General features: G+C 35.4%; 1 protein-coding gene across 4 annotated transcripts in view; it reads right to left on the bottom strand.

Moving 5' to 3' along the window:
• The window catches only part of LOC148304109 (uncharacterized), a 356,867-nt gene that overhangs the window by 99,185 nt on the left and 230,510 nt on the right, over nucleotides 1-27,172 (bottom strand). The window lies entirely within an intron of this gene.

Below are 27,172 nucleotides of genomic sequence, written 5' to 3'. Positions count from 1 at the left end.
GTACCAAGGTTCAGTTCCAAGTCTACTATTTGAGGAATCAAGTGTTGTGTCCATCTGGTCAAAATATCTTGTATGGATTATGCCATTTACGGAATATTTACGTCCATAGCATTCACTGGAAAGAATTATTGTGAAAACATAATGACAGATCAGTATAAAGGCTTTTTTAGCGCAAGAAGAACATGCTCGGAATGTCAACAGACGCGAACAAGATGCCTACATGAATACGGAAACATTCTAGAGGTCCTTAAGTAGTAAGCGCGGTCTCGTGTTTGGTCAAACGCCATGCCCATATGTGAAGAGGAGCAGAATGCTCGGCAAAGAGTCCGGGACTGCCTGAATTAGAGCAGACTCGAATTATTGGCACTAAACCCATGAACAAAAGAATTACCTTCCGCAGTATATGTTAGATAAATTACTAGGAAAATTTTGCCCCATACACATACATATTTAAGGCTATTTACCGAGTATGGAGGGAGTAAATTATACCTACATATTAATCGAATGCTAGAAGTTCAATTATGTCAATTGAAATTAAAAGAAAATAATAACTGTATTATAAATATTGTTTTAAAACAGTTATTTTTCGAATCAACCAAGAAAGGTGTGTTTTTCAATTCACAGTGACCGTGCGTCAGAATGATTATAATTCGCATGGCTCATGATCTTATCAATATTGCTTGAAAAATTGGTAAGAGATAATTTGATGCTTTCCATCAAGGTGGTTTTGTCATAATGTACGTATGGCTACCAGATATATTTTCAGCTTCGAAAATAAAAATTCGAAAAAAAACTCTCAATAAAAGAATAAATAACTTTTTCTTCTTCTTCTCTTGATCCTTATCTGTACCAAATGGTGCATAATGTACTGCATTTCATCGAAGCAGTGTTATCTAGATCTTTAATTACGTGAAGGCACGGTGATCAGTCCACCGCTTCAGGTACCAGTCCAAAGTGATATCAAATTAATATTAGCGAGAAAAATGACAAATTATATTTTTTCTGACCCCCTGGTCATCAAACCCGATACCTCCAGTACGGTAGCGAAATGCCCTTACTACTTTAACGTAGAGTCGGAAAACAAAAATTACTGCGTTTTTACGTTTTTAAAAAATATGGTTGTATTTCTGAAAACTGAAAAATTACATTTAGCTCAGTTTAGGAGATTACTTTCAGATTCTGATATTTTCAGGTAGTATTACTGAAAGAAGGCAACCACTTTTCACGGTATTTGTAGCATTGAAAAGCTACCACTTTTCACGGTATTTGTGGCAGTGCCTTATACGCTCCATGCCGTGGCACGCACGTCGTGCAGACATGTTGATATCACGGCTTGTCTTATATCTTCCGACATCTGTGCCCTCGGGGCCGGGGCCGTTCGGAGGAGTGTGTTGTTACCATTGTTTGCTCGCGTTACCGACGGAAACAGCTAAGGCAATAATGGAACCGTGTTTTTCTCTCCGACGTTGGCATTATGTGTGGTGATCCTTAGGGCGCTTGTGCACTACACCGAATTTCACTGTCCGGCACTTGGTTTTTTCAAATAAAAGCGACTTAACGTGATCGAGTTCACGCGCACTGTGATCGCACCGATCTGAAGAACGACGGCAAAAAGCACAAGCTAATCATCCGCTTTATCATGCTAACCGGACTGCCGGACAACGAAATTCCGTGTTGTGCACAAGCGCCCTTACTGCAACTATTGAAATTTATGGCTCGTGTTTAGTGTTTGGTGTTTGCGTCGAATTCCGAGACGGTGTTTTCAAAACTTCCTTATTCGCCAGAGGGGCGCTGATATTTACAACGTGTTCATGTCCCGATAAACAATCAATGTTGTCACTGCGTTATTTTAAGAATTCGACCACTATTGACAATGGAATATTAGGAAAGGGGTGTGTTGGAATACGCACATATCGATAAATTATCTGGTGGTAAATTGATTTGACTGAATCGAACAATACCGCGGAACCTTCCTGGACATTACAAAAGGACTTATTAGATTTATTAACTCTTGTTCACCTTCGGGTAATGGATTTAAATACTTTAAAAATGTGATTTTAATTCGCACACTTTCGAGCGAAGGAAATTTTAAAATATGACGTATTCATAACTGAAGTACGATTCTACTTGGGCATAATAAATATTTTGTCTTCTTCTCCTTCTTACTCCTCATTACTGAGGGTTGTGACCCTTGTCGAAGCAATGATTCATCTCCAGTTACCCCTTGACTGCACTGCACGAAGCGCTCTAACCACCGAGGTGCCCGCTGCTGTCTTCATTCATTTATTTATTTAAATTTTATGTAAACAATGCAAAATACATATTTTTAATCTTTTTTGCCGATACTTAATGGGACATTTTATATAAAACTTATAAACATTATAAAATAAATTAAACAAAAACTTTGTTTTGAAAGACAATGTGGTAGTCAAAACGGGTTGGAATAATATATCCAAAAAGAAAAATGGTTAACATCAAATGTTGTGTTTTATTTATTTTATAAATGTGAAATAAGATCACATGATAATTTTAAAGATGCGGTCTGTCGTTTATTAAAGAAGAAATGATTAGTGTGAGGGGTCAGCCTTGAGGAACTCCTGTCGTTTTTGGGGTCCAATCATACATACAACCAATAACTCGGCACTGGCTAGAACACTGTAGAAGGGAGGAAAGCCATTAAAAAAGAAGAAGATACGTGAAATAACTGAAGACTCGATAAGAAAATGCGTTAACAAAAATTAAGTACATACAATCTACATTAAAATCTTAACGTTCAAAGTGACAAACAATAATAATAATAAAACCCTTATCCGCACCCCAATGGTGCATAGGGCACTGTGTCATATAAACGCAGTGTTATCTTGATCGTTTACACATGAAGGAAAGGTGATCAGCCCTCCGCTTCAGGTACCAGTCCATGGAAATATTGAATACATATTACAGTGAAAAACTCACTTCCATTTATTTTACCTCCCTTGGGAATCGAACCCGGGACCTCCAGAACGGTAGCCGAGCGTGCTGACCATTACACTACGGAGGCGGGCAAACAATGTTCAACAAAAAAAGTGCGTTGAAAATTATCAGACAAAGATCTGTGTTTTTTTTTGTTTTTGTTTTCCCTTAACTCACTTCAACTGTTAAAACGTAAATCTGAAAACTCTCAAACCGTCAAAAGAAGGACCAGGTCAGCTAAAAAAGAACCTAAGACATTTGGTAACAAGACCAAAGTCGGTGGTGTGAGTTGGTGCGACTTTCGCACGGGTTCCCGGTGGCAGCGTTACAGGAACAAGTCGGTGGCGCATGCAAATGTCACCGCTGGAAGCTGCCGTTAAGTATTCGTTATCTTCACCATAGAGGGAGGAATTTGACCGCGCAGACGCCGGTCGACACCGACTTCCTAATATGGATCTAATCGGAGGACTGCAGTGTCACTCGGGAGACTCAAAATGGTTGCAGCACAACCAATGGACGACAAAGACATCTCCATCATTTGGTTCGTGTAGATACAATCGCCAGCAAAGGGTAATCGTAATAAGTTTAAAGATAAAATTATGCGAAATTACTAGAATATATAAATATATGGGCTGGCGCAAAATTAATCATCATATCGGAAGATGCTATAATTTTCTCAAATGGCGTCGTATGTCAATCATATTTGATATTTGTGAACTAGACAGCCGTACAATACAAACATATTGATAAAATAGGTACAAATATGTATCAACACTGGCGGAATTCACTTGTTGGATATCATCTTTTCTACTGAACAGAAATAATTGTAAAGGTACAAATAAAGATTTCCATCACTCAAAATCATGTATTTTTTTATTTTGAAAAAAAAGGTTATTCAAAATCGAAATTTGATGAATAATTTTGCGCCACTCTGAATCTGTTTATATAGTGCAGCTGTCTAGTTCACAGATGTCAAATATGATTGACGTGTGGCTCCATTTGCAAAAATTATAACATCTTCCGATAGGGTTGTAAAAGAAAAGCACTTATTTTTATTATTAATATATAAACTGTTTATATTTAGACCTGAAGATGGAAGCATAGTTTCCGAAACTGGTCGTCATAATGAAATAAACTCAAGTGTTTTTTCTTTTACAAATTCATCATGTCTTACCACAAAGTGAATGCCGAAACAATAAAGAAAATATCTTCAGATAAGGTAATTAATTTTGCGCCACCCTGTGTAATATGATTAAAGTACTTGCATAAATCACACTATTCCGGTCCACTTTGGTTTATCGCGTTTTCAAATCGGAGTATTATCGAGAATCCTGTATATCGTTCGGTTAGAGAGTTAATATCTTAAGGTTTGCAATGCGTCCCCGCGTTTCTGCTCTCCGCATCCCGCTCGTTAGTTGGCGATTTTTGTTGTCCGCACTGACCGCCTTCGCCACGCTCCGATTTCCCTGGGTGGGTCCGATTTCCCGCCCCGTAGCAATTATTCCAATCGGCCGAACCAATTTGATACGTTTATATTAATAGTATGCCGACACGATAGACCGATCTCATAATCCCTAATCACGTGTAGCAAACTCGGCGCAGTCGAGGCTGACCCCTCGCGAGGAAATGGTAGGAAGTAGGTACTCACGCCCTACAGTTTGTACAATTTATAGGTGAAGCTTGTCTAATCTAACGGAGTACTTAAACAATATGAAAATATTGCAATAACTTAAGCGTGATCCATTCCGTTATGGCGTATTATTATTACCGGCAATTTCTGCAAGGAACTCGATAATTCACTTGACCAATATGTAATAACTTTATACAAAAAAAGATAACATGATCTCGCTGTACTGAGAGAGTAATTAACTTATGTTTATACTTGACGCTCAAGCCACGAATATATTTGCGACTTATACGAGGACATGGGCTATTCGACGTATGAGGAGCTGAAGAGGGTTTCGCAAAATAGACCAGAGTAGCTAAGGAGGTGTCATTTGTTGCTGCAGACCAATCCACAGGATTGAGACAAAAGAAGGAGATTCTTCAAACCCTTATCTGCACCCCAATGGTGCATAGGGCACTGCATCATATGAACGCAGTGCTATCTTGATCGTTAACACATGAAAGAAATGTGATCAGCCCTCTACCTTAGGTACCTACCAGTCCAGGGTAAAATTGAATAAATATTAGTTTGAAAAAAATCACTTATATTTATTTGACCCCCACTCCTTGGGAATCGAACCCGGGACCACCAGAACGGTAGCCAAGCGTACTGACGATTACACTAGGGAGACGGACAGAAAAAGATACTTAAGTTAATATATTTTCAGGTCTCAAAAGCCTTTAGAAAACAATAAAATATCTTAGGAAAACGAAGGGATAAACGATTGGCAGAATTTATTATATGAAATTGAAACAAATTTTAATCGGATCGATAGATCATATTGCAAAGACATTTACCGATGTCAATTTAGGCTTAGTATTGAAGTTCAACTTACCTACAACTAAGGCGTGTGTCGAAGATGATTAACGTCTTAAGTGGTGGTCAGTATTCGTAAAAACGGTTAATATAACATGTTCACTCCATTAAGGTAAGATAAATGGTTATTTTACAGGTAGATCGTTTACCATGAAGCAGTGAATTTGTTTTGTATTCGGATTAATGAATAGACGTCTTAATCAATAGCACAATCAATCACTTACAGGCAACCAGTAACCACACAAAGCTGAGAAAATATTGCAAACGCGTGCTGGAAAAAAAAATACCCAACGGCTTCTTTGTTATGAATGCTACACTCTTAGTTGCAATTGGACGCATCAATGTAAAGTTGCGTAGTAATGGAGATAAGCTTTTCTCTTTTAATTCAGACAGGGATTATAAACTTGATATGTATTAAAGCACCAGTGGCAGCAATAGCACGCTGTTGATGAGATGAGCACGAGATTACGATGGCACGATAAAAATATTATTATTGGGAAAATTATTGGTAAATACATACACAACAGCTATACTGATTTTTGAAATTTCTAAATCCAGTCACATCACTCCACTACTTCACCAACTGCACTGGTTACGCTTTCCCGAAAGGGTTGAGTATAAACTCTGTCTAATAATAATAATAATAAACCCTTATCCGCACCCCAATGGTGCATAGGGCACTGTGTCTTATAAACGCAGTGTTATCATGATCGTTTTACACATAAAGGAAAGGTGATCAGCCCTCCGCTTCAGGTACCAGTCCATGGTAATATTTAATAAATATTACAGTGAAAAAATTACTTATATTTATTTTTACCCCCCTTGGGAATCGAACCCGGGACCTCCAGAACGGTAGCCGAGCGTACTGAACATTACACTACGGAGGCGGACAGATAAACTCTGTCTACTCATGTATAAATCAATACATTATATGGCTCCAGAGTATCTAAAAGAGCTGTATATTCCAGACGAATTAATATACGTCTCACGCTTTGATCGGCTACAACAATTACGAATGGGCAAAGTGATCTTACCAGGTCGCAACCAGCACAATTAATTTGGCGAGCGTACCTTTACTGTTGCGGAACCGACGGCGTGGAATGCTTTTCCGCCAGTAGTTAGAAAAAGTGAGATGATCTTTAGGAAAAACTAAAAACAGATTTGTTTGCTTAATTATTTCCACTGTCTTCTTTTTCCCAACTCATTCATCGTGAAGTCCCCTTGAGAGAGTATTTTACGAAAATGGCGCTATATAAATTATACAGATTTATTACTATTATTTTTCGACAGAAAAATTTTAACTAACAAAAGAAATTTAAAAAACCAGATTCACATTTTTTTTAACGAAGCAACAGAAGAATATGTAATACAAGCAGATATATTCTTCTAAATAAATAAGAAGTTATACTAGTTGATAACGATACTGTATTGACAAGAAATCTAGCGACGGGATGCCTGTTTCTCGTGTTTTGCAGGACAGTGAAACAGTTAATAATTATTATTATAAATTGATCGCATACCGAGAAGGTCAGATATAGCATATTTATAAAGTACGAAGACTGATATAATATGGTAGATAAAGGTATGCAAAGCGCGCCTAGCTTACTGCTATTCAATATTGCAAACGAGTTCCCGTTCTTGTACTCATAACTTAACGAGAAACGAATATCTGATAACAAGAATCGATCAATTTCATTCGCTACCAAGTTGCTCAACGTCCTGTGACAATAATTACCGAGCCCTGTAATGCTAACGATTGACCATAACTAACTCTGGACAAGCATAATATGGTACGTAAATGCGAAGTAATCAAAGCAAGAGAAAGACGTACGAACAAGAGGGAGCTTTGTGAGAGTTTTGACAAGACTCAAACTCCTATAATATATTGTAATATTTTCAATATATGTAACTTTTTTGTAAACGTTTTGTCCGCCTCCGTAGTGTAATGGTCGGCACGCCCGGCTACCGTCCTGGAGGTCCCGGGTTTGATACCCAGGGGGGGTCAAATAAATATAAGTGATTTTTTCACTCTAATATTTATTCAATATTACCCTGAACCGGTACCTGAAGCGGAGGGCTAATCACCTTTCTTTTATGTGTAAACGATCAAGATAACACTGCGTTTATATGAAGCAGTGCCCTATGCGCCATTGGGGTACGGATAAGGGTTTTATTATTATTATAATTATTATGTAAATATAAGATTCAATTCAAAGTTAAATTAAAATCAAACTAAGTACGTACAATATATTTATTTATTTTATTTATTTATTTAAATTTCATGTGCAGAAAAGAAATAACCACATTGGTGGGCTGACTGCTAAAAAGCAATATCTTCCAACCAACCAAAAACAGACTTGTGATATTGATCAAAACGTTTGATACCATTTAAAGCTGTTTGCAATCAGAGGGCAGATAGTACTTAAACATTTAAAAAACATAAATTACAAATAGACATTTAAAAAAACATAAATTATAAAAGATGATAATAAGGTAGGCTAAGGAAAAAGGGAGTTCAGGGAAGGAGGTAGAAGGAAAAACTAAGGGAGGAGGTTTGATGGACAGTTAGGATTCTAATGATAAATAGTAATGTCTCAGACGTTTCTTAAAAGTTATTAGAAAAGGTGCCTTTTTCACAAGGAGAGGTAGTTCATTCCATAGCCTGGCCGCTTGGACAGAGAAGGAATTACTGAATAATGATGTGATATAATTGATTAATAACTCCACATCGGTCAGCATCTCTCAGCAAACGCAATAATGGTGTCACTATATTTACCTAACCGGATCGTGTGAATGATTCAAATCTTCTTGGGAAAACATCTTAAATACCGGTAAAGATATTCACAGACAAGCCAATCGATAAAAAAGGCATTTCCCGTTGACATTTTCTTTACTCGGCTGATGAGAACTATGATTACATTTACATCTTATCATAAAATATCGTATTAAAACTAATTTATTTAATAGATTTAGGATATAAGGATACTTAAAAAAGAAAAATAGATACATATTAATGAAGAAGTACCCAAAAATAATGGTGATTATTTGTGAAAGATACCAAAATACATATATATTGGTGTACTATAAATATAACATTTTGAGTGTGTCCAAATACTTGTTCACAAAATCTGGATTATCTCCAATTACAGGAGTTATTTTCATATTATTTTTTGACATTTCATCAAAGATGAAGAAGAATATGGAAGTCTGGGCATTTACGGGGCTTACGACCGTCATAGGCTGAATTTGAGTAGTGTGGTTGTCAATAATGGGTAGAATTGGTGAATGTTACACGTGTGTAAAGTGATCACTCAAACCAGCCTATGACGGTCGTAAGCCCCGTAAATGCCCAGACTTCCATATTCTTCTTCATCTTTGATGAAATGTCAAAAAATACTATAAATATCATAAATGTTTTTAGGGATATTTTAAAACAAATTATCGTTAAACTACTTGATAAATTTCTTTTTTTTTTCATTCAAACCCTTATCCGTACCCCAATGGTGCGTAGGGCACAGCATCATATAAACGCAGTGTTATCTTGATCGTTAACACACGAAGGAAAGGTGAGCCCTCCGCTTCAGGTACAAGTCCAGGGTAATATTGAATTAATATTAGAATGAAAAAAACACTTATATTTGTTTAACTCCCCCCTGGGTATCGAACCCGGGACCTCCAGAACGGTAGCCGAGCATGCTGACCATTACACTACGGAGGCGGACAAATATTCTTGATAAATATTCAGACTTAAATATGCATATTTCTATACTTTGGCCGTTGAGGGGACATTATCATGATTTACGGTCGAAATAAATTAAAGTCGGAAGAGTTTATCAACTTGAATTTCATAGCCCATGAAATGACTGCTGAAGAGCCATTCAATCTCAAAAACCAATAAACTTCACAATGTACTGAAGCACCCAATATCACATCGGAGTTTAGAGAGACGATTCCAACCCGTTGTCGCAGCAAACTGATAAGGCGAGGCTATAAACTATTCGGAATAACAAGATTTTGAGTGTGTTCAAATACTTGTTCACAAAATCTGGATTATCTCCAATTATAGGAGTTATTTTTATATTATTTTTTGACGTCTCATCAAAGATGAACCATATGGAAGTCTGGGCATTTACGGGGCTGACGACCGTCATATGCCGGTTTAAGTGATCACTTTACGCGCGTGCAACGTTCACCAATTCTACCCATTATTGACAACCACACTACTCAAATTCTTGGAAGTTCTATTTATGTGAACCAATTTCGAAACGTTGTTCTTGAATCATTAGAACTTCACTAGAGACATCTATAAAAAAAATCAATAAAAAACTTCTTTTCATCTCACCAATGGATATTTTTCGCATGAAGGAAAAACCTTCAGGTTTTATCTAAAAAGATCTGTTGCACACTAAAAAGTTCAATAAGTGGCTTCATATTCATTTTTAATACATTTTATTATATTCTTAAACATTAAAAACGATCTACTGAAAAATCACTTTTTTTTAATATATGACGTTGTTGAAAGGAGTGAGCAATATATCTAAGAAATCCAAAAATTTGAGAAGTGTGGTTGTCAATCACGGGTTAAATGTTGCACGTGTGTAAAGTGATCACTTAACTAGTCTATGATAGGATATATGTCCTGTAAATTGTCCGCCTCCGTAGTGTAATGGTCAGCACGCTCGGCTACCGTTCTGGAGGTCCCGGGTTCGATTCCCAGGGGGAGGGGTCAAATAAATATAAGTGATTTTTTCACTGTAATATTTATTCAATATTACCTGAAGCGGAGGGCTGATCACCTTTCCTTCATGTGTAAACGATCAAGATAACACTGCGTTTATATGAAGCAGTGCCCTATGCACCATTGGGGTGCGGATAAAGGTTTTGTTATTATTAAATATCTAAACTTTCATATTCTTCTTTATCTATGTTGAGATGTGAAAAAGCAATAGAAATATTTCAATGGGGAAAATATACATTTCATAGAGAAGAATATAGTACATATAATAATGTGTGTTCTAGTAAGAAATCCAAAGCTCTATGCACAAGATATGCAAAATATAATGAGCCCATTGTGCCAGAGCAAAGGAATCGTATTCATTCTTAAATACATGCACGTCTGTGTGAACACGGACGCCGTACAAATGCCCAGTTTGGAAAGGCATCAATAATGCCATGTGTAAGGCATTGCTTTCATCCGTCTTAGAGAGGCGATAATAAAGAAGTCAGCAAGAGTTGGCAATTAGCATCAAGCCGCCACCTCCCTGAAGACAGAAGACATCTCGACTTAAAAGGTGGTGGTGACCCCGATAGACTTTGTGAAGGCTAGCGGAAAACGGCGCTAGTGCTCATATACTATGCTAATGAGCTCGACTGAACCTTAGAACAGAACTATTTAAAGGGGAACTGTCGATGATTTATTGGCCTGTAAATTGTATGTATGTATGTATATTATTACTAGTATGTATGTATATTACACACACTAAAAAAAAATACGTTAAAATTGTTGGCACACTAGTAAAATTTACGGTAAAATATAAAAAAAAACCATTTTACAGAAACAAAATAAAAATAGTTATTTAAGGAAGTCTAATAATTTTCATGAATTCAGAATATCGCAAAGCGGGTAACAAGTAAAAAAATGTTAATAATATTTTGAGTATGTCCAAATTTTTGAAAATAAATCTAAAATTGAACCGAGATTTATATCTAGTGATTTGACCCTGGAGGAAGTATTTCAAGGTATACGTAATTCATATTATTAAAATAACAATAAAGTACAAATATTTTATTTAACGAAAATTTTATATAATAATAATATAATAATAATAATAATATAAATTTTATATAATATATAATAATTTGAAAGAATTATTACTCACAATGAAAATGTTTCGGCTATTTGCTTACAAATTTCTTAAAAGTTGGCCATTCCAACTAGCATACGAAGGGAGGGTAGTAAAAACAATATATAAACATGAATATCAAGGCAACATGAATGTCGAACCATGGGCAGAATGGTGAAGATTACAAAAGTTAAAAAGTGACCACTTTAGAAAACCGTTGACTGGCTGTAATCTCTAAAACTTCCATATCATATTCGCGAAAAAAGTTACTTGGTTTCTGTTGAGAGATATTCAGTATAACAAATAATTATAAGCGTGTTATGCGGAAGCTCGTCTACGCCTACCAGGCGTTCAGTCAATGCGAGTTTACCCTGATACCAGTAGAAACACTATTAGTTACATGTGGTTAATGATTTCTTGGCGTTTAACAACTCGGCATGAACCGTCCTTGTAAGGCTGCGGTGCGATTACTAAATCCAATTACAGGATTTCAATTTGTATGGATTCCGTAATGAGAGGGAATCCATCCCCTCACACTACGAAACGATCGACAGTGAAAACAGTTGCGGTTTACGTTCGCAATATGGAAAATTTGCTATACAAAATACAATTTAATACCACATCACCAAACAATTGTCAGACCCGCACTATTGTATGTTCCGAACGCTGGACGATGTATAATACTTACTCTAGGACACTAGAAACTGCTGAAATACGAATGTTCAGATGGTGAGTTAGGGTATCCATTTGAGACAAAATAAAAGAGTTCATGCATTCGTGGAAGCCTGGGTGTAACAGACATCTAAAGTAAGGAAGAGGAAAGGAAATTGAGATGGGAATGGCGCATAGCACGCAGAGAACCCGATTATATTGTGAACCAGGCAATCGTCATGGATCTTCCTTGAAAGATATCTTTATGAAGACCAAGTTATTCATGGATGCTACAGATAGAGCCAAGTATCCTAGCCAATAAACCAAAGATAACATGATTCGAAGGCATGGCCTAGGTAACGTTGTCAATGATACAATGACCTACAACCTGGGGACGAGGATAGCTGACCCCCAACAGTCTAAAAAGACGATAAGTTGAGATAGAGGCAGTAAGAAGAAGAATACTCAATAAGACTCCGGTCTGACGCATATATGGCAACACTGTTGACAAGCCCAAATGATTTTTGAATAGTACGAACCTTCGAACTATAATTGTAAAAAAATCATGGCATTCTGACGATTAGTTTACAGCTACAGTGGTTTAAGTGACACCAGTTTTGTTATTTACAAAACAATGAATAATTTTTTTTAAAACGTGAGTAGGTTAAACATTTTTTGATAGCGAAAAATACTGTTGAAGCACAGTGACTTGAAAAGTATTATGTAGACTACAACAGGGAAATCAACTATTATTGATTGGTATGCTGAATTTAAACGCGATCGTATAAACACCGATGATGCTGAATTTTCTAGTTGCCCAAAATGGGCAGTTGTTGGAGTTGTTGTTACTTCAAAGCTTGCAGAAACGCAAAATACATCTTTTATGTAACATTTAACTATTTCCGCAATGCATTTTCAATGGTATGTTTTCCGCGAACACGAAGAGTTTCGCAACGATTTCACTTTTTATGCTCACAAAAATGATATATTAATTCTCATAAAAAACCGCTCTAATTCTCGAGAGTCGTTGAGATATTATTATAAAACTTGATCGATCAGGCATATGCTTATTCAAAATCTCTAATCATACATTACATTTGTTATGGCAAATAATGCACCGATTGCATGACTAGACACTGAATTGGCAAATCCAATTGAATTTTATGGAAAATAGATAAATGTCAGTTATTTTTATTGATATTTCAACATGTATGAAGGAGAACATGGAAGTCTGGGTATTTAAATGACTTACGATCTGCCATAGCCTGGTTTAAGAGATCACTTTTTACACGTGTAACAGTCACCATTCTACCCATGATTGACAATCACACAACTCAAATTTCGGTTAAAGTTATATGTATCTCTTGTTCACCTTCACCTTCAATCACGTGCGACTTTTCGGCACATTTATGGTTAAAAATTGATAATCACGTTTTTAAAGCGTTTCATAGTGTGTAAAATAATTCAGGAAGAATTTTAAAAACATTTCATGAAGGTCTGTACAAAATAAATAAAAAATCCATAGGAGCCGAAAACTCGCGTAATGTGGTTGTCAATCATGAGTAAAATGGTGAATGTGATATGTGTATAAAGTGACTACTTTGACCAGCCTATGACAGGTCGATAGCCCTGTAAATAATTTCAAATTCTCCTTAGTCTATACTGAGATATCAACATATTGTACATAACTCTTAAGTGGATGAACCCAAATTTGTGAACAAAAATTGTGACAAACTCAAAATACAATATGTAAAATATCAGTTTTTTTTTTTAATTAACACTTGAATATACCACTTTAATGAGTTTTATTTATATACAACGACTGGTTTCGAAAATTTGGTAAAAATTAAAGCTAACGAACAAAAAATATATTTAGGGGTATAAAAATAGGTTAATAAATATAGGGAAGGGGGGGGGTAAGGAACAAGATTTTTTTGTAAAAGGAAACACTCATTCCACAAAGTTAATGCCGAATCAATAAATAATAAAATATCGTTATATTATGATGTAAGAATTACGGGGAAAATTAACATGCTTGTACAAGTATTTATTTCTAGTTATGAACTGAAGGAATTTGTGTAGCAAAATAAATATTGTGAGTTAAGAAATTGATGAATCGATCTTCACGTGGTTACAAAACGAATCATCCGCTTTATGGACTGATTGCAACACAACCTCATCTAGCTTCAGATTAATATTTATAGGAAAATAATTACTAGCTATCTGAAAGGCCGCGCTTGTGTGCGCCCAGTTAGTCGATGCATATATTATTATTAATGGTTCATCTTTACCAGTGGCGTGCACACAGTTTTATTTCAGGGTAGGCAGTAGGGATAAGGTATAGTAGGCACTGGTCGTGTTTCGAAATCTTTAACCTTTTACTCCTACCCTCACACACAAACACACACACATACACTCACACACACCCATTCTTTCATCTCTTTTTTCTCTCTTTAGGTCCAACATTCGTTAAATCGCATTAATTCCAACGCAGAGGTCCAATTTCTCTTCAAACCCGATTTTTTTAAAAAATGTTAATTGGATATTTTTTGTTTTTTTGGAATAAGTAAATATATCTATAATACTTATATGTTTTTCAAAAATTTTAACTCCTTACCTTTCAATAACTCTTTACTTTTCATAATCATATAATTATTTCGAAGACAAACTTATTTTTTCAATGCAAAAACAGTGTTTTAGGAAAAAAAATCAATTATGTAAAATGTTACCTGGATTTAGTGAATATTAAGTTACAACTTAACGAAATCTGGGCCTTAATATACAATAGTATTCATAACATATGTGTCGAATTATTTATTTGGCTTTTATCGTTGTTAATCTAACTTTTTTTATGTACAAGCTGCATACTTCCCAAACAAATAAAATAAATATGGAACGCGAGTAATGCAGGGTAGGCACTGCTTTACTGCCTATATAGAATGCACGCCTCTGATCTTTACATGTCGATACAATCGAAGCGATTTGAATTATGGAAATCATATTCAGCAGTAAAATCCGGTATCCGCGCGATGAATAAAATCAATTAAAAATTGCAGAAGATGCGAGGGTGCACTTCGTAACATTGATAAGGTGCAGATTATACGATCCTTTGGACATGCAAGAATCGGATTGATGCAATATTCGATTAATCGTAATTGACATGAGAGAGGAATGTGCGGCTGAGTTAGGGATAATTGAAAATACTAAGAAAGGCTCTTCGAGATGATTTAGACGTGTGGAGCAAATGAATTACAAAAGAATGACTAAGAAGTACATTTGTAAAATAAATGAAAAATTAAATTAAGATTGTCGTCACTGAATGAATCACAACCTAAAAATATCGTCGTTTTACAAGTCTACTCAACCGTAAGGCATATATGACTGGATGTATAAATTTAAGAGGAGCTAGGAGTGTATGTCAGAACAGACGAGCGTGGTGTTTCATCCTCTGCCTATTTCTACAGGGAATCGGTGTGATGGTAAAAGTTGTACGCAAACTTAAAATTGATCAATTATGAGCTACAGGTGAAAGAAAGAGCAACTCCTAAATTAAAATACTCGCCTACCTAATTGTAATTTTTAATCAAACCGAATATCTCCTGATATTCTTTTTATGAATGATAGTCAAACGTTTTAATAACAACACTAGAGAAACTGTTAAATATACATCAAAATCATGTTTAAATTTTAACGACAAAATGTGTAGAATTGGAAAATTTTGTAAAAAAAAACGGTTTGTTGCTTACGTCGAATACATTTAAAAAAGTGGTACATTTTTACAAATTAAAACATTAATAATTAAATAAAAAAAACCTTCTCGCCTAACCTCATCGGTTCAAAAAAACATTAAAATTAAAAATTGTAACATTGTAAGTATTTGTTTGAAAACGAAAAAAAGGGTAAATAATAATCGCACTTCGCGTGACGTAGTCTTCACAAAGACCACGACTATGCAAATATTTTAATACACAGCCTATATATAATGACGCGGCGATCCAATAAGTGTCGGTTGATTCGGTCAAGACGGACCACAGACGGGTACAGAGGATAGATATACGTATCTACATAGATATGCTGGCCATCTTCCATGTCCGGTGACCTCAGACGAGGCTTAGATCACGGCTTGCCTCGGAGGCCACTGAAGACCCTGGGGGGAACCTCAACCTTCAAATGCCCAGACGAATCTTAGAGGAAAAACTTCATTATCCACGCGTCATATATCACGGTTTTTTTTGGCCAGTGTAATGAAATAATTATTAAACACGATTTCGAAATGATATTCACGAACAAGGATTGTGTTTTTATAATGGTAGATATGTATGGTATACGAAGATTTTTAAGAAAAAACGATGGTTTTTAAGTGCAGTATGAATTCATTTTCGGTAGTGGAAAACTTTACCGTTTTACTAACAAAACTAAGATACTTTTTAAAATAAAACTTAAACTTTGCTTTTTAGTTCACTATGAATTCATTTTCGGTAGTGGAGGACGTAACCGTTTACTAAAAATACCAAGATACTTTATAAAATAAAACTTTAAGTTTGTTTTTAAGTACAGTATAAATGCAATTATCACAGTATGTACTTTTATCTACGATGATATTGTAATTATCTTAGTATTTTTCTTCAATGTTTTTTGCAGGTACTTTTTAAAAAACTTAATTTGTTTAACTTATTTTGTTTTAAACCACTTTTTTATTTGGTAATTTTCTCCAACTGGTTTCGACAAGAACCTTGTCATCTTCCCTGTACCCATACAGAATACATGTCCATCCCTGAAGATGACAGAGTTCTTGTGGAAACCGGGTAGAGAAAAGTACCAAACATGATAGTGGTTAAAAACAAAGATTTAGTTTTATTTTGTAAAGTTTTATAAACTGTGTCACAAAACATCTGCAAAAAATATTAAGAAAAAATACTAAGATATTTTCAAATATTATCGTTGGTAAAAGAACTTCGATAGTAACAGACAAAAAATAAGATAAATCAGTTTTCATTGAATATTTTTATTCCTCAAAGAAAGCTATCTAAAATATTTGATCGGTGTCATTTTGATTAAATACAAATGCCGATTAATTTCATAAACATTTGATTCTCATTTCTATATCTTCAAGAGTCATATTCACTAGGAGGTATGTGCATTACACGTAAGTATATGTCGAAATAATATACATTTATATGATACTAAATTGAGAATGTTAGATACGAAGTTCATAAATATGACATTTTTTATGAGGTTCGAGGAATTATCGTTTATGGCGTCGGTATGCTGTATTGTTCTTATTAATATATCTTTACTTCGTGATTGGCTATGTCTAGGGGAGTAATTTTATTATGTTCAAGGATTAATATTTACGACCATAACTTGCAAAATGAGATGATGGAGCATTTGGAAAAATAAATGAAATAAATGAAATGTGAGAACTCACACACATACCGCTTATAGCGGTTTGAGATAGTAAAAAAATATAAATTACCTAATTTTTTATAAAGACTTCAGGAACATAAAATAGATATAAAATAGATGTCATAAGAGTTGGTCGATAACATACCATACATATTGGTGTAATAAAACAATAACACAACAACCAGATCTGTCTGACGATATCAGTAACGACGAAACCCGGTCATTGGTCAAATAAAATAAAAGTGGAAAAAGCTATACAGTAAATATTTATATCCATATTTTTTAACATTTTTAGTGTGTCCAAATACTTGTTCACAAATCTGGATTATCTCCAATAAGGAGTACTTTCTTACATTATTTTTTTGATATCTCAACATAGATGAAAAATAATATAGAAGTCTGGGCATTTGCGGGGCTTACGACCGTAATACAAATCATACACAGTGATCACTTAAACAAGCGTTTATAAGCGACCATATTCTTCTTCATATATGTTGATATGTCAAAAAATCTATATTTTATTATATAAAATTAAGTTTCGTCAAGAAATGTCAGTACAAAACATAAACCATAAGTATGGATGTTTTTAGTTATTTTTTCGTTTCGTTTCAATACATGTAAGTATTCGAACTTACGATATATTTTCTTACCTTATTTTTTCACTCCTTTACCCACCTGTCCCTAGTTTTTTCTGCCTTAATGGCTAATACGGTCTTAATATGATTTCAGTACGGAATATTCCGTCTTCAATTGACGTACGCCGCAATCACGTCCGCGATACTTCGTCAAACGTGACGAGGAACAAATTGCTGGCTCGGATTGTCTAATTGGTTCAAATGGCCAACGGTGTCGTAAGGTCAACTCCACACAACATGCATCCTGAGTTGGCGTGACCCGCTCTGCCAAACGGATCAAGGAACAAGTTCATGAATCGGATACACAAAAATGCAACGGGTCCGTAAAAAAAGGTACGTTTAATTCTCTCACAATTGCCATGTCAATAGATTATTCCTTTCCCAGAAAATGAATATAAGTGTACGTACCTACATGCCTACAACTATTGTTGTCTCCCGTAAATTATTACTGCACATGTTAAAACTAAACTACTTAAGTACCTTGAATTGTATTGCTATATAAGGACCGTCAGTCCATTTGATATTCACATTCGTTCGAAAATACCATAACTAGGCGAAACAATTGTCACAACGTTAATTTCACTTAGAAGACTCAAAAAATCTGTGTTTGATTGAACAATGAAAACATAAAATAAAGGTACACTTTAAAGTGTCTTCCTCCTCTTCTTCATGAGCTCTCTGTCCTCCACTGCTGGATATAGGTCTCTTCCCCTTCTTTCCATTTCCTCTGATCGGTTGCTGCTTGCAGCCAGTTTCTACCCCCAACAACGACTATGTCGTCGGACCATCTCTTTTGGAGTCTTCCGACACCTCTTCTGTTCTCCCAAGGTCACTATCGTAAAAAAAATGGGGTCCATCTTGTGGGGTCTTGTCTTGCAGTATGTCCTGCCCATGGCCTTTTGAGTTTTGCCACGTGATCCATGATATTCTAAATTTTGGTTCTCTTCCTGATATCTTAATTTTTTATTTTATCCATAAGACTTAAACCGAGCATGGATCATTCCATTTTTTAAATTACCTAACGTCCAAGTGACTCTGAAATCTAGCTACGGCTTATGGAACACCGCTTATCACGACCCTACTCAGGCTTCAACTTTTTAAGTGTCATACCTACTCGTGAGTGGATTTACTCTTTATGTTTAAAGTTACTATAAATTCATGTAATTCATGAGTGAAAATTCTAGGCAAAAACACTCGCTGGATCTTTCCATGGATCGCTGTGTGCATTTGAGCTTCTTTGCATTTCTCCTTTATAGTGTAGACAACGGGAATCATGTGGACGTTTATAACGTTATTCTACCTTTGTTATTTTGGAAGACAATCGATGTTGAATCAACTCGGTATGCGATTGTTTCACAACAAGGAGAATGAATATTCCGAACACAATATGAATTCCATTAGACGGCATTTCGTATGAAACGTTTCCATATACCTGTCAAATTTCAACTGAAATGTTTCAGTTACTAAAACATTGAGAGATTCCCTAACTAACTACTAACTAACCATCACGCCGCTTCTGCGTAGGCAGACAGAATAGAACGCCACACCACTCTGTCTTTGCGAAACTTTCTTCGACACTTTCACGTTCATGCATCTCTTCTATATACCCGCCGACTATTTCGACTCCTAAATTATCCATTTTCAAGTATTTGACATACCTAATCGTGAAGTTTTTCTCGGTCTTCCTTTACTCCCTTTTCCAAGTACACTCGCCTAAAAATTTTATCGTTCTTTCTTCACTGATTCGCTCCACATATCCAAACCAAATCGTATCATTTTGTTATAAGGACAGCGCTAAGCAGTGAGCAAATTTGAGCTAGTTTGAACCAAACTGTTAAATAGTGCATAATAGCTGTTATTAAGAGTCGGCATAGGGCGACTTTCGAAATATTGACAACAGGAAACGAGCCCACGTCTCGAGATCGGCTTGATACTACGACCGCTGTTTATCACAACAATCAACCTATAATTTCATGTGTAAATAATTACTATCTTATGAGCGGAAATTTCGTCAATGGAAAAAAACTATATCACCCACTTCAGGTAGCGCATTCACCTCTCCGAACTAATCAATATCGAGCGATTCGAGATATTTGATACGAAATATTATTTTTAAGTGCCAGATTAGATGAGTACTTTGAAATCGTGTTTTTAATATAACGGGATTATTTAAAAACTAGGTAAAGCGTTTATAATAAACGTGCACCAACATATCGTGAAAATAAATGAAAATGACAAAATGTATGCCAAATGCAATATTTCGTGGTTCCAAAACAACATTCTTGATCGGAATTCAAATGTCTGATGATAAATGCTACTCGATATGAACTAAATATACTGCATATTATTTTTTGACATCTCAACGCAGATGAACAAGAATATGGAAGCCTGGGCATTTACGGGGCTCACGACCGCCATAGGCTAGTTTAGGTTATCACTTTACACAAATGTAGAATTCCCACATATAGAATTACACATATTCTTCTTCATGTATGTTGCTAAAAAAGAATGTAACTCTCTTTGCGTTTATTACTCGCTTCGCCGCAAGACGACTTTTTAGAACATAGCTGGAAATATCGATAATGTTTATCTTGTTCCTCAAACAAATGGTTAAATATTCTAGTATTTTAGAATCAGTTTAACGTCTTTTTTACAGCATTTCAAGATCGTTTAACGCTAACCAAAACGAAATTTTTGTTTAATATATTTGCGCAAGGATCATTTCATATGCATACTTACCACATTTTTCTATAATTGTTTGCTTTGGATTTTAAGCTCGCAAATTTTTGTTATTAATCTGTTTAACACAAAATATATTTTTTAAGATTTTTTATGGTCGTTTTGATGTTGATTACGTTTTTGTCCGCCTCCGTAGTGTAATGATCAGAACGCTCGACTACCGTACTGTATGCCCGGGTTCGATTTCCAGGGGGCTCAAATAAATATAAGCGATTTTTTAACTCCAATATTTATTCAATATTACTCTGGATTGGTTGGTACCTGAAGCAGAGGGCTGATCACCTTTCCTTCATGTGTAACGATCAAGATGACACTGCGCTTATATGATGCAGTGCTCTGTGCACCATCCGATGCAGATAAGGGTAATGAATGAATTAATGTTTTTGCGGGTTATTTTTATCACTTCTTGCCGATATTAATATTGTATATCGCATCTAACGTGAAGGACACTGTACGCGCAACCTGTGTGAGCTAGGACGATGTCGGTTGGACCAACGTGTCCGTAATTACTCGGCTATCCGGCTTATTCCAATACCTGCCATTAAGCTCTATTCAAATGCTAATGAACCTCCCGAGCGAAGCTGGTCCACCATTAACCAAAGCATCGGTTTACACCAATATCCCAAGTACCCGAAATGATATTCGTCAGTTTGTAGGCGGCTGATCGAGCGATCCATTTATCGGTTCGCTTAAAGTGCTACTTACAATTAAGCCGCGTTAAGATTAACTTAAGTCATCGGACACGTGAAACAGGTTGTCTCTTCAATACTCATCTGTTCAGAAACCATACTAAAATGGAAAGGGAGTATTGATGATTCTTTTACTGACAAAAACATCGTTTTTTTAAAGATGGGGATTGCATTTATTATTTACCGTGCTTATTATGTACAAGGTTTATAGATCATTTGATGGATTTTTATTTCTTCTAGCTAATTCAATATGTTTTTATTTGAATCTGTGTTGGAAACAGCAGGGATAATCTAGTGTGGGATAATTAGGAACTTCTCAGAATTGCTCATTGCTGGAAGGTAACCACGTAAAATTCCTCAGGAGAAGGCGGACTGTCTTGACTGTTTTTTTTTTAAATTACCTAACGTCCAAGTGACTCTGAAATCTAGCTACGGCTTATGCAACACCGCTTATCATGACCCTACTCAGGCTTCAAATTTTTAAGTTTCACATCCTTTGCCTACTCGTGAGTGGATTAACTCTTTGTTGACTGTCATCAGTAGACCTCGTTTAAATAGAATTCCCCTTTTCGTTTAAATAAATAAATAAAAACATTGTTTAAATGCTATTCCCCTTTTCTTATACTTGCAAAAAAGTGCACTTATTGATTCAGGGTATACGTCAATAAGACGCAATCTTAAGAGCATTAAACTTTTTTGATTAAGCCGTAGAAAAGGAAATTTAAAGGAGTGAACTAGTAAAAAAAAACGTAAAATTTAATTCATTTCTCGTATCCCGCTATAAGCTGTTCGCTTCTTTTTATTCGGTGGAATGGATTTATTACCTCGATGTAATTGAGCAGTTTTCATATCGCTCACTCCTTTCAAGAACGTCATAAATCAAAAAACCGATTTTTTAGGAGAACGTTTTTAAAGTTTAAAAATATAATACAATGTGTTAAAAATAAATATCAAGCCACATATTGAACTTTTTACTGTGCAACAAATCTTTTTAGGTAAAATATATGTGTTTAACCAGCACGTTTATTGTTTCTGTGAGCTTGTTGTGTTTCCATCTACTTGATGAAAAACATAAAAACTATTTGTATTGCACTGTATTTCGTTTATTGTAACATGTTTTTCATTGTTTGTGAACCGTAAATAATTTTTTTTTTAAATATTTTCAAAAATAAAAAAAAAAAACAAAAAAAAAACCTGAAGGTGTTTTCTCCAATTGAAAAATACATGGTATATTTAAAAAAATAGTTAAACAATACATTTTCTTCAAAATGCAAAAACAACACTTTCTGCCCTGTAGTGGGTAAATATTAAGTTAAAAATATGCCTCTTTCGCTGGGATATAGTATATTTTTTGGGCATTCCGAAAACATGCACAACTGAAAATTGACGATTTATGATTTATGACGCTCTTGAAAGGAGTGAGCGATATGTACGTGGTCTAATTCGTGATGGTGGCTCGTGACACGACTGGAAGCAAGAAGTGAAGTAACACCCGACAGATGGACAAAAGTAAAATGAGATTATTATGAAGCTGAACGCATTGGCATCTCGACTCGGGCCGTAATGCCACTGATAATGCAGACGGGCACAGGAACCGCACCTACCATAACTGCAATATATCTACATTTTGAGTGTGCCCAGATACTTGTTCACAAATCTGCATTTTCTCAAATTAGGATTATTTTTCATATTATTTTAATATGCAAAAAAAAACTGCTGATTGGAGATAATCCAAATTTATTAACTAGTATTTGGACAGGTTCAAAATGTTGTAAATAAATTAAATGGTCAAATTATAAGCTAAAATAATATAATGAAACGGGTATTTTCTAGCGTTTCTCATATATGTGATATAATCCAGGATTCGGACTTCACATACTAATAAAAGAGTTTCTGCTCAGTAAAAAGCTTCTTTCATCTCACCATATGTTTCGAATTTATATGTATATATATATATATATATATATATATATATATATATATATATATATATATATATATATATATATATATATATATATATATATATATATATATATATATATATATATATATATATATATATATATATATATATATACATACATAAAGAAGTTCCAAAGTATGAGAAGTGTGGTTGTCAATCATTAGAAGAATTGGTGAATGTTACACGTGTGTAAAGAGATCACCTTAACCAGCCTATGGCGGTCGTAAGCCCTATAAACATCCATATCCTTTTTCAACTATGTTGAGATATCAAACATTAATGTAAAATAAACTCCTAATTGAAGATAATCCAGTTTTAGTATTTGAAATTTGAACACACTCAAAATGTTGCAAAGAGAGTTTATAATGTACACGTCCATCACATGCCCGGCGTGTATCAATTAACTAACTAACCATCACGCCGCTTCCCCGCAAGGGTGGGCAGAGAGGATAGAATGCCACGCCTTACTGTCTTTGCAAACATTCTTCGCCTCTTCCACGTTTATGCATCTCCTCATGCATACCCGTCGATTATTTCGCATCCTAACCTGACCGATTTCAAGTATTTGGCATACCCGATATCAATAAGTTGAATAAATATTTCAGAATGAAGAGTTCAAAGAGTGGAGCGATTGACGGACACCGTCGTGAGGGGCGCGCCCCGCGCGCTGACCGCGGGACCGCGGCGTTCCGGCGCCTCTCGGCGCGACCAAAAAAGTGCGCGAGCGGCCATTAGCGGATCGGATGTGTTCGCTTCGAAGACAGGACTTGTTCTCGACTGCGGATTTCGTGATTGATATAAAAGGGAAAAAAAAACATAGCTAATGTGGGCGGAATAAATTTTCCGCCGAATCAGAAACTATACATGGCGCAGTAAGGCTAGGACAGTGGTCGGCAAACTTATCAGCCCAAGAGCCAAATATGCACATTCATGGTGTATATGCACCATCGGGGTGCATAGGGCACTGTATCATATAACCGCAGTGTTATCTTGATCATAAACGCAGCACGACCACTGCTGACAACTAGACAACGTCAGCAGTTCTCGTCAGAACTTCTGGACGCGGATCTGACTTGGGAGAATGCAAGGGAGCTGGCAGCCGACAGAAAAGCCTGGAGACAGTTTAGGGACTCCGTATGCTCCACCTAGGGAGCGGATGTGATTTTAATATTAATAAACACATGAAGTAAAGGTGATCAGCCCTCCGCTTCAGGTATCAGTCCAGGGTAGTATTGAATAAATATTAGAGTGAAAAAATCACTTATATTTATTTGACCACCCCTGGGAATCAAACCTGGGGCCTCCAGAACGGTAGCCGAGCGTGCTGACCATTACATTACGGAGGCGGGCAAATCTATTTGCAATTCTAGTACACCTTAATTACAATTTTAGACCTTTAATAAATTGCGGGAATACTCAATAAAAGTTGATTTCACACACTAAAAGGATTTTATTCATTGATTAAAAATCTTTCGAAAGTCAGGTATTCATGGTACAATACTTATTGCGCATAATGTCCTTGCATCCCCATTTGAAAGTTTGATCGAGTCAGATTTGTATGTCGTTATTTTTAGCACGTTAACGGGTTCTCGTTAAGAAGGACTCAAAGTTTGGTGTTAATAAGGTTCATGCTTCAGAAAGATTCAGAGTCGAAGAGCTTTCCTTACAGTCAAAGAGCAGCATGCGGCTCTGGGGCCACACTTTGCTGACCAATGGGTTAGGAGATGCCCGTCGGCAGCGCCCGATCGCCGCTCCAACATCGAGATCCACCCGCTAGATATTCCAGTCATACACGCTGGAATTCCGACCGAATTATTCAAATATCTAATGACCCTACATGTCCGCGACGGTAAACGTACCATTAGTCTAATTACAACATTTTGAGTGTGCCCAAATACTTGTTCACAAATCTGGATTATCTCCAATATCATAGTTATTTTTCATATTATTTTTTTGACATCTCAACACAGATGAAGAAGAATATGGAAGTCTGGGCATTGACGTGCCTTACGATATTAGAGTGTGGCGTTCCATCCTCTCTGTACACCCCTGAAGTAAAACATGATGGTAGTGGTAGTAGGAGTAGATCTGGCATTGCATTGTCTTGGATTCTGTTATTTTTTTAAAAATGATTATTCTAATATATATAATTTATTATTAGATTAAAACAAATATTTTTAGCTTTTCCACTTTTTTATTTGACCAGCGACCGGGTTTCGTCGTTACCGACATCACCAGTCTGATGATGTCGGTAACGACGAAACCCGGTCGCTGGTCAAATAAAAAAGTGGAAAAGCTAAAAATATTGGTTTTAATCTAATAATAAATTAAAAATGCAATTCCATCACGAAGTGTCAGTGGATAATATAAATCTAATATATATTTTTAAATCATATTTTCATATGGTGTACGGAGTGGAAGTTTTTGGTACGGTGAATGTAATTTATTAACTATGGTTATTTTAATGTTTTTGATGTTTTAGAATTTAATAAACCCTGATGATAACAAAGTTCTTGTCGTAACCGGTTGATTAAATTGTTCTTATAATAAAAAAATGGTTAAAACAAAGTTATTTTATTTTTTGTTTCGGCATTAACTTTGTGGTAAGACATGTTACAATGATTAAAGAAAACACTTCGTTTTTTACCACTTGAGTTTTATTATAGACTACATGTTTCAAAAGTTTAACTTCCATCATTCAATAAGATATATTTTAGTTATTATACAGACCTGAATGATGGAAGTTTAACTTCTGAAACATGTGGTCTATAATAAAACTCAAGTGGTAAAAAACGAAGTGTTTTCTTTAATCATTAAAACAAAGTTGTTTAATTTTATAAATATCGATGAGTCTTTACGGGTGACATATCATTCACAATGCTCGGAATTTAATAAAGGCGAAATGTTTGGGCATTCGACTTTTGGCTAATAAATTCATAAAAAGTCTCGAAGACCGGCATAATAAAGAGGGGGCTGATTTACGAACCACTAAAACTTGAGTGTTTAACTATGGATACATAAATGTTATTTAAACCACATAAAGCCGTACTTATTTTTAACGATAAAAACGCAATAAAAATGCATAAACAGCGATATAATAATAAATTGAATGTGTTCTGTCGTTGAAAACATAAAAATATCATGCAGAGATAACGTAACGTTATTTAATATTATTTAAGATGGTCAATGATCATCGTATAATGAGAAGACATCCGAATGGTATAATGCATACAAAATATAATTGATGTTTATTTTTTATTGTTTTAAGTTACAAACGAATAACAAGAAAGTTCTTTTAAACTTTTTTTTTACCTTCAAATTGGTATTCGTGTATCCATTTAAAAAAAAACAAAAAAAATCATAAGAGTATAAACTTCAAGCCATCAGTCGGTTTTAATGGAGGCGAGCTTTAATGCCTTCTAAATATTGTAATACGTGTGTACCCTAAAACTCGCTGTACACTCCCTTGTCGAGTAAGTTTATTGCGAACATGAAACTGGTTATTCTGACTACAGGATCGTGAGAATATCCTTAAAACGGTAAAATATTAGAACCAGTTTAATTCTCTAATCTCATGAATGCAAAGCAAAACGATTGCGATTTATTACCAGCAAATGTCACATGATCAAAGATATTTTGCGAAGGTGTGGCGTTTATATATATATTTTTAAATATACTGCTCATATCATAGACGATACGATAATTATATTAAACAGGCAATATAAATGGATCTTCCTCAAAAGCTATCTAGAGGAAGACCAAGGAATTCATGGTTGAAGCAGAAAGACAACGAATCGAAGGAATGGCCT

This window comes from Brachycentrus maculatus, unplaced genomic scaffold (genome assembly GCF_059751285.1).
Source record: "Brachycentrus maculatus isolate JH-2025_06_01 unplaced genomic scaffold, ASM5975128v1 h1tg000334l, whole genome shotgun sequence".
NCBI lineage: Eukaryota > Metazoa > Arthropoda > Insecta > Trichoptera > Brachycentridae > Brachycentrus > Brachycentrus maculatus.
This window is presented reverse-complemented; position numbering and strand designations above follow the sequence as displayed.